A 9,952-nucleotide genomic window follows, 5' to 3' on the forward strand; every position below is an offset into this window, starting at 1 on the left:
ACATTTTACAAAATAAAAGGCTGGTACTTGTCATAATTATTGAGGTCATAAAAGACAAGGAAACACTGAAGAACTGTTCCCAATCAAAGCAAACTGAAAAGACATGACAGTTAAATGCAACATGTGGTCCTGCATTGGATCTTCAACCAGAAAATACTGTCATCTTCTGTTACAGAGGACATTATCGGGAAACGTGGCTTATAAATCAGGTCTGCAGATTACGTGCTAGGACAATGCAAATTTCCCATTTTTGATAATTGCGCTGTGATTATATAAGAGGATGTTCTTGTTTTTAGGAACTACATGAAGTATTTAGGAGCAAAGGGCTCCGATATGAACTGAAAGAAGTTTTGAGCAGCAGCATAGCGGCTAAGCATGCTTAGGCTTTGGGGTTAGACTGCAGGAGTTCCAATCCCAGCATAGTTATTTACTACCTATGAGGCTTTGGCTTTGGGCAAGTTATTAAAACATTCTATAGTTTAAGATTCCTCCCTGGTAAAATGGAAGATGTTAATAATAGCACCTAACTCACAGAGATGGCATGAGAGAGAGATTGCCATATGTAAAGCACTTAGCCCCGTGTCTGGTATGTATGCATAACCAATGCTGGCTGGATTTCAGCTCTTTTGCCTCTACCCTGGAAATACAGAGAGAAATGGGATATGGCTCCCTTGTTCAAAGAGCCACAGTCTAGTGGGAAAAATAAGGTTAATAGATAATAACAAAACCACGTGATGAGTGTTCTGCTAGGGATTTGAGCTGAGTGCAACTGAACCTAGGACAACGAGTTCTGCAAGAGGAAGTCAGGAGAAGTTTCACAGAGGGCTTCTGGTTTGAAATGGATCACCAGGGGTGAACAGGAGTTTGCCAAGAATGCACTTTTTCCCATTTTTGTCAGGCCCAGGACATCACTGGTGCAAAAGCACAGAGCTCTGGGAAGGGCATTAAGTAGTAAGTAGAGTACAGCTTTGACCATGCAGTAGTGGTTGGCAGAAGGGCCAATATTGACTGCTAGTCAGTTGACACGGGTTGAGATCCCAGCTTAAATATCACCTACAGCCTCAAACAAAACAATCTCCCTAAACCTTGATTTCCCTGAAATATGGAAATATTAACACTTCCCTCATGCCTGTTAGGAGGAATAAAATAATATGCTTAGCCCAGCGCCCAGGACATGGCTCATCCCCAATAAAGGATCGTGGTTAGTACCAATGCTAGTGTTAGATATTTCTAGGGTTTGCCACGTTTCCTGATTCTTCTTTCCTAGGCACAGGCCTCCTTTGAGTGAGGCTTGGCCCTGTAACTTCCTCAGGCCCACGAGGTGAAAGCAGAAAGGATGCATGCCCTTTTTGGGTCGAGGCATTCAAGAGCCAGGATGCTGTGATTCTCCACACTCTCTTCCCCTGACACAGCGATGTGGAAGCTCAAGATGAGAGGGTGCCATCAGAAGACAGGGGCACATCTGTCAATCCAGTTAACGGTGACAACAATGAGCAGAGTGCTGCCTGCCAATCTGTGTTGGGCATGTAGCTTGAGCAAGCAATAAACCCTTGCTGTTTTAAGGTACCAAGACTTTGGCATTTTATTATCTTTATCCACCCTTATAAGCCCTGAGGAATAAGTGACTTTTTCTAGATCCTTTGGTGTCCCATGCCTATTCCAGCTAGGGGAAAATAGGCATTCATCACTCTCCCACTTTGTTGATGGGGTGATAAAAACGGATGGAAGATTTAGAAGCATGTGTGGTTAACAGAGGAATTCAAAATCATTGTAAACAAAGAAAAGTCATCCTGTCTTGCAAAGACTCAAACAGTGAGTGGAGGAGGTGATAAACATGGAGCAGATCTTTCTTTCTCTGAATTAACTACGAATTTGGTTTTTCACATTCAAGCACCATAAGATTAGTGATGTTATAACCTAACCTTCTAGGGAAGTATCAGGAGGGACTATAATCTTGTCTGGGGCTCAGGAAAAGTCTCACGAAGAAGTGATATTTGGGGCGCCTGGGTTGCTCAGTTGTTGAGCGTCTGTCTATCTTGGGCTCAGGTCGTGATTCTGGGGTCCTGGGATCGAGTCCCACATCAGGCTCCCCACAGGAAGGACTATGTCTCTGCCTCTGTGTGTGTGTGTGTCTCTCATGGATAAATAAATAAAACCTTTAAAAAAAGTGATATTTAAACTGAGGCCTGAAGGAGGAAGAGGACAGGAAGAGAAAGTGTGTGAAAAGGTAGCAGAGAGCATCATGAGTCTGGGCGAGCTGGGTGTAGCCATAAGAGGAGGAGCTGAGGCTGGGGTGGTCAGCAAGGCACAGAGCAGGTGAGGTCTCATGAACCAGGATCCAAGGAAAGGAATTTGGGTTGTCAGGGCAATAATAACTGTCGAAAGGTTTCCAGAACGGGAGAGGGATGTGATCCGATTTATGTCTCTGCAAGTACACGGGGGTCACAGTGCGGTGAATGGACGGGAGTGGGCAAGGCTACAGGTAGAGACGAGCTGAGACTATCTCAGGAGTCCAGGGACAACGAGGGGGAGGCATTGGAAACAAGAACAGCGGAAGGAATAGAGACCTTGTGTATCAGTCAGGGTTCTCCAGAGAAACAAAACCCATAAAATATGTAAAATCAATATAGATTTAGTTTGAAGAATTGGTCTATGCGATTATAGGAGCTGACAAGTTCAAAATTCCTAGGGCAGGCTGGTAGGCTGAGAACTCAGGCCGGAATTGATACTGCTATCTTGAGGCAGGATTTCTTCGTCAGGGACATTCCGATTTTGCCCTCAGGGTCTTTCAACTAATTAGATAAGGTCCGCCCAGATTATTGAGGCTAATGTCCTTTACTTAAAGTCAGCTGATTGTAGATGCTAACACACAGCTATAAAATACTTTCACAGTGACACCTAGGCTAGTGTGATGGACTGACTAGGTTCTACAGCCTGGCCAAGTTGACACCGAAAACAAATCGTCACACATAGTTTCAGAGTTAGAATAGAGAGCTGTTGGTGACTGAATGAATGGGGATTGGAAAATATGGAGGACTCAGGGGCACCTGGGGGGCTCAATGGTTGAGCATCTGCCTTCGGCTCAGGGCGTGATCCTGGGGTCCTGGGATCGAGTCCTGCATCAGGCTCCCAGCAAGAAGCCTGCTTCTCCCTCTGCCCTATGTCTCTGCCTCTTTGTCTCTGTGTCTCTCATGAATAAATAAAATCTTGGAAAAAAAGAAAGAAAAGAAAAGAAAAGAAAAGAAAAAAGAAAAGAAAAGAAAAGAAAAGAAAAGAAAAGAAAAGAAAAGAAAAGAAAAGAAAAATATAGAGGACTCAGAGAAGACTCCCAGATTTCCCACTTGAGAAACTGGACAGAAGGTAGTACTGCTGATTAAGATAGTGAACAGTGCAGAAAGTGCGGGTTCGTGGTGGAGAATCATTGAATTTTGGATGTGAGCTGTTTCAAGTGCTGCGAGTCAGCCAAGCAGAGATGCTTAAGTGAGGTTAGGGAGAGAGATCTAAACTGAAGTTTTGTAAGTAATCAAGATGTAAGGGCAAGTCAGCTGCTGGAGCGTAGTGATCCTTTGAGGGGACAGTGTAGAGTGAGGGAGGAAAAGAGAAGAAGGCCTAGCAGAGGGCCCAGCGGAGGGGCCTAGAGGAGGAGCATCCAACAGAGTAAATAAAAAACACATAGGAAAGGAAAATGAGGAGGCAGCAATCTGAAAGTGCCAAGGGCTTCCTGAAGGAGGGAACAGATTTATTGTCATCATTTAGACTGTAGCCTTTAGGGAGCCAGCAGAGGTTATTTCAGTAGGAAGAATCATTTGACTGCAGTGAGTACGATGGGTTAGAACTGTGAGACTGTGGTGGAGAGATCCTTTAGGAAACTTTTGCTGGTCGAGGGAAGAAGTAACTATGCAGGTCTAAGCTAGGACTGTTTAAGTAGAAATAGAAGGGAGGAATGGGACTGAGGAGTATTTTGAAGCAAGATCAACCGGCATCTAATTGGACATAAGGGATTAAGAATCCCAAAAAGCTCAGAGGTAGTAAATCAAAGGGATCCAAAGGATGAGAACATCTACAGGAAAAAGCAAGTCAGGAAGAAGTACTGGTTTGGGAGAAAAAGATCGGAAGGCCAGGTTTGTACATGCTTCGAGGTATAGCAGAGTATTTACACCTGCCTCCCAAACACACCATATCTATCATGTCCTTCCATTCCTCTGGGTCTCTGTTCGGCCTCTCCTCCATGAAAAAAATCTCCCCCATCTTGTTTGGCTGGACATTTTCTATTCAATCTTCAAAACTTAAATTAAATGTCACTTTTCAGTAGCTTTCACTGACAGCCTCAGGCTGAATTATTTGCCCTCTCCTCTCTGTTCCTATGGCACTCTGATCACACCTTTGTTTCTAAGAGCATTCATCACATTGTGTTATAATTGTATTTTACATGCCTGCTTCCCACCCTAAAGCAGAGCTCCCAGAGCCCAGGGCCTCTGACTTATTCCATCTGGTTCTCCTAGAAGCAACAACATTGAACTTGCTTTGTTGATCTCGAGTTTAGAGCTCAGAACAGGGGTGAGGCAAGATATATAAAGATGAAAGCACCACTGACACAGAGTGATCAGCGAAGAAATGAAAATAAATATATCACTCAGGAAAAATCCAGCACAAATAAGTAGCAGTGGGCTAAATCTCAGGGAATGCCTACATTTAGCCAATGGGCTAGGGATTAGAAGGACATGAGATTTGTGCTTTGTCATAGCAATTATCCATTAAAATCTATTTATTTAGTGGATTCTGTGTGCCACTCACTGCGTAGGCATTAAAACTACATCAGTAAATAAGAAGCAAGATCCCTGCTCTTACAGAGCTCACAGTACTGTGGGGACACATGGTTTCCTCAGGGAAGGAAGAAAATTAACAGTTTCAAATGCTGCAAAGTGTTTCAAGGAGGATAAATACTTCAGTGGCTTTCGGGTTTGAAAATTGGAAGGTGGAGGAGCCATCTAGCCAGTTTCATTGCAAGGATAATGGCCAAGAGTTGTGATGGAAAGGAAGTCAGAGAAGTAGAGAATACAATTTTCTGGAATGTAGTAGGCCCTTGAGATGCAGAAAACGAAACAGGTGGTAAAATCAGATAATGTGAGTCCCAAACAGAGGAGATTGACCACAAGCATTGAAACCATGGTCTCAGAGAGCAAAGGGATCTAAGGTCTTTTACTGACACTTTCTCTTTACCTGGAAGTAGAAGGAGGAGCAGCGTCCATCACAGAGGGTTTTCAGGACAGTGATGAACCCAGGAAGGGTTTGTCAGTAGGAAGCTAAACTTCAGCTAATTCAAGGGGAAGGAGAACAGGGAAAAGGAAAAGTGTGAGGATTTAGAATAATTTCTCTGCATTAGGATGGAGAGGTAGGATTCTCTATACCGTAGGAGGCGCAGTGGAAGGAGCTGATAGAGCAAGTCAGATGTGGAACGTGCCTGGGTGGTAGTAGCCCTGAACTGGCTGGGTATGAGGCTATTGAAGGCGATAGAGGCTCACTCAATCTTTGGGGGTTTGCCTCCCTATACTACAGAAACTAGAAAGCTAAACACTACATTTCCCATATTTCCTTGCAGACATGGTTTTGGATGTGACTTAGGTATGACCAATTAGACAAAATTATATTATGCTTGAATTCCAAACTGAGCCAAATGTGGAGCAAAGCATCACACGCAGGGCATTCATTTTGCTGGTGAGAGTCTGGAGTCAACAGTTCTGGCAGCAAGTTCCCAATCCCCAGGTCCCAGCTAATGTAGCATTTTCCTAGAACCACCAGTTCTAGAGCCCCAGTCTCTAAACTAGAGCAAAGGTAGTAGTTCCTTTTATTGGATGACAAGGATATCTCACACGAGATACACTGGAGTGGATTGTTTTTTAACTTGGCTCTCTTCTATAGCACACAATTACTTTCAGCAATAATCATTACATGAAATGAATAAATATAAATAGCCAGGAAAGAAATGCACCCAGTGTGAAAATTTTCTTTTACTGAACTTCATATGTATCTATATATATATATGTATATATATATAGATATTAATAAATAATAAAGGAAATATTAGAATCCGAGTGCAAAAAAGAGAAGAAAAACAATGGGTTAATACTTCTTAATTACACTGATAATTTTTGGGGGGAAAAAGGGAGAACAAACTTACATCTATATATTGGTCTGTTGCAGTAATGAATAATAGCATTCTAGTTTAATAAAAATCAAATAACAAGAATAGCACTGTACAAAGAAGGATCCATCTCAATTTTAAAGATTTTCAAATTTGGTAAAATCGTTCGTGAATGAACTGTCATTTCACATTTACACTTACTAAACAAGCACAAATATTAGAGACATGAACTATACCTGAAGTGAGCTTGCAAACTGTGATGAACTAATTCTCAAAAACGAGCGTATGTTGTTGGGTCCAACAGGTGTTAGGGATTGACCAGTTGGAAGTTCTCTAAAACTGGAAGTTCTGCAACTTAACTTCCATGTAAATACAATGTTGATTAAAGGATATGTCATTAAGATGTGCTGAATTGAAGCTTACAGATCTATTATTATGACTCAACAGTAGTCGCAGCAATTTGTTTAGAATATAGTCCAATAAATGATTTTTTTTTTTCAGAAAGTAAGCCAGACAGGAGAGCAAATGCTTTGTGGTCTCATTTATATGCAGAATCTAATTTTTTTTTTTTAAAAAAAGTCAAACTCGGGCAGCCTGGGTGGCTCAGCAGTTTAGGGCCGCCTTCAGCCCAGGGCGTGATCCTGGAGACCGGGGATCAGGTCCCACATCGGGCTCCCTGCATGGAGCCTGTTTCTCCCTCTGCCTGTGTCTCTGCCTCTCTCTCTCTCTCTCTCTCTCATGAATAAATAAATAAAATCTTTAAAAAAAGTCAAACTCCTAGAAAAAGAAATGGAGATTAGAAAAGAGATTGCCAGGAGCAGGGAGATGGGGAAAATAGGGAGAGGTTGGTAAAAAGGTTATAAACTTTCAGCCATAAGATGAATAAAGTCTGAGGATCTAACATGAAACAAGGCGACCACAGTTGGTAACACTGTATTATACCACTGAAATTTGCTAGGAGGATAGAACTTAAATGTTCTTGCCAAAAAGAAAAAAAAAAGAAAAAAAAGATCCCCCCCCCCCAAAAACAAACGAGAAAGAAAAGAAAAAAGAAACAAAACAAAAGATGAATATGTACGGTAATGGATGTCTTAGTTAACTAGATGGAATCCTTTCACAGTGTACGTGTATATCAAATCACTATGTGCACATTTTAAATTTCTTACAAATTTTTTTTAGCAGTTATACCTTAATAAAGTTGGAAAAAGAAGAGGTTGGCTTAATAGAACAGTGAAGTCACCTCTTGAAAACCTAGTATGACACCACCTAGGAGAAGGCACCTTGTGAGTTGTACACTCTGAACTAGGGCCAATACTCAACATACAGTGTGGTTTCTTCCATAACCGGAGACGTGAGGCTAAGAACTAAGGGTGGTGGTGAAAGATACCTGATGACTCACTTGCAAAAATTTTGTGCTTTGCTTCTCATCCCCACAACTCTGGTTCCTGTCATTTTAGAAGCTTATTATCTAAGAGAGGACTTTTTCTTTCAGGGAACACAACAATGGTTTGCACTGAACTAGAAGCTGGGACTGCCACTTCATGCCACCAGGCAAAGTAGTAAAAAAGAAAAAGAGAATAACTATGTTGGCTAGGGTGATCGATCCTGATCACCATTAAGTACTATATGCTTAGGGGAAGGAACTACGCTGTGTTTCCATTTCCCTACTGAGGCATCCTTTAGATTGCTTTCACTAAACCAATGAACATCTTTGTACATGTCTCCTTTTACACATGGATGACAGGATAGATGCCTAAAAGTGGAATTTCTGCATCACAGACTATGTGGATATTTAACTTTACAAAGTGTCATCAAATTGCATTCCAACGTGGTTGTACCCACTTCCATCGCCACCAGCAATGACTGAATTTCTATTTCTGCATATTCTTATGAATATTTATTAATTTTTGCCAATCTGATGAGCATAAAATGATATCTTATTGTTGATTAATTTGCATTCCCCTGATTACCTGAGGTTGAGCATCTTTTCATGTCTGTCTATAGCAATATTTAAAAAATAGTGTCAATTCTCAATTTCCCACAAGAACAGTAGTCACATTCTGAGCAGTGGTATGTACCACCTCATGAAGCAGTTCTTGTATTCATGCCCATATGACAGATTTTCCTCCCTAATTAGGTCTGGGTTGACTAGTATCAAATTTAGCTCCCTCAAGAATATAGAATGAAAGAGGAAAGCCAGTGCAGAATTTTAAATCACCATCTGATAATCTTCAAAATGGCCACATCGTATGGCTTTTTGTGTCCCCAATCTTGAATTAGTGTTATGTAATCCAGGGATTGCTCAGGCATAATCTTAGGGATTTTGTCCCTCTGAGTTCCAGTTAGTAATTTGGGTTTCTTTTTTTCTAAGATTTTATTTATTTATTCATGAGAGACAGAGAGAGAGAGAGGCAGAGACACAGGCAGAGGGATAAGCAGGCTCCGTGCAGGGAGCCCGACGTGGGACTCGATCCTGGGACTCCAGGATCACGCCTTGGGCTGAAGGCAGGCGCCAAACCGCTGAGCCACCCAGGGATCCCCGTAGATTGGGTTTCTAATGGCTTAGGAGTACTGGCATTGTTGTAGAACTGCTGTGTCTTGCCTCTTTGCAGCAACTGCAAATGCTACCATCCAGGACAAGTCACAGCAAGCTAGAGCGAGAAGGAATCTTCGTAATCAGGCTGCCCATAGCCCATGCTTTGCAGAAGGGGAAACGGTCTCAGAGAGCATAACCTGTGAAGCGGTCAAGAGCTGAGTGCCCAACCTGCGTGCTCTGGCTTAATCCCCTGAACCCTCAGGGTGGTTGTGTGGTGCTTGGTCACATGATCATTCTCCACATGTGCTATGACATGAACAAGGTTGCTGTTGGGAGGCAACTGTTCATGGATTTCTCAAGTTTCTGCATGTCTCAGGGGAGCTTTTGTCGCTTTTGTCTTTTGTCTCTGACCCACTTGTGTTGCCTCTTCTGCCAGCATCTAGGAAACTGCAGCAGGCCACCCTGTTACTCGCAAGTAGGCTAAAATCTCCAACACTTCAGCTTCTTAGAGTTGCAAGCAGTAGTTTCAGAAGCTGTTAATAGCGTTTTGTGGGGCAGGTGTCCTCTGGTTAAATTAGTTTGGGAAAAGCTGAGCCCAAAAAAATCATAAAAAAAAAAATACAAGGAAGGAAAAGCAGGTTCTTTTCTTGTCAGATCCTTTAAGAAACTAAAGAGCCCTGTGAATTGCTCCTGGATGTGGGGATGGGGTTGAGCGGGCTAATTTCAAGAATTATTTGCATAGAAACTTCCCTCCCTCCTTCCCCCTGAGGAATGACTATTAACAGTGGAAAGAACAACAGGAACAATAGCATAAAATCAGCAGAAAACCATTTGGAAATCCAGAGTAAGATATTGCAAGAATAGGGATGGAAACGCAGTGGAGAGGGCCAGTTTTCACATCCCTTGAAAATTGAAATGAGGCAGGCTACAGTTAAGCCAGCATCAAGCACTCGCTCCTCTCGCAGGCCTGTCCAAACCGTGCAAGCTACTGGGATTTTGCCCGAGAGTCCGATTCGAGAGTCAAAAAGGGGGCTTAGAGACGATGCTGACTCTCTGTTTAGACATTGCAGTGCTAAGGCCCCAGGAGGGAGGCACTTAGGGCCCCCCCCTCCGATTCTTTAGTGGCAAACGATGGGAATAAAATCTAAGTGCTCTTAGAGATACTCTTTAGTGTTCCTCGCACGTTCTTTGCTGTCACGTTGTCCTGTTTCATCTGTTTGTACCCAAACCTTCAAATCTCTGCAGGCAGGTATCATTTCGGTCCGCTTAGAAGC

This window comes from Vulpes lagopus, chromosome X (assembly GCF_018345385.1).
Source record: "Vulpes lagopus strain Blue_001 chromosome X, ASM1834538v1, whole genome shotgun sequence".
In the NCBI taxonomy this organism is placed as follows: domain Eukaryota; kingdom Metazoa; phylum Chordata; class Mammalia; order Carnivora; family Canidae; genus Vulpes; species Vulpes lagopus.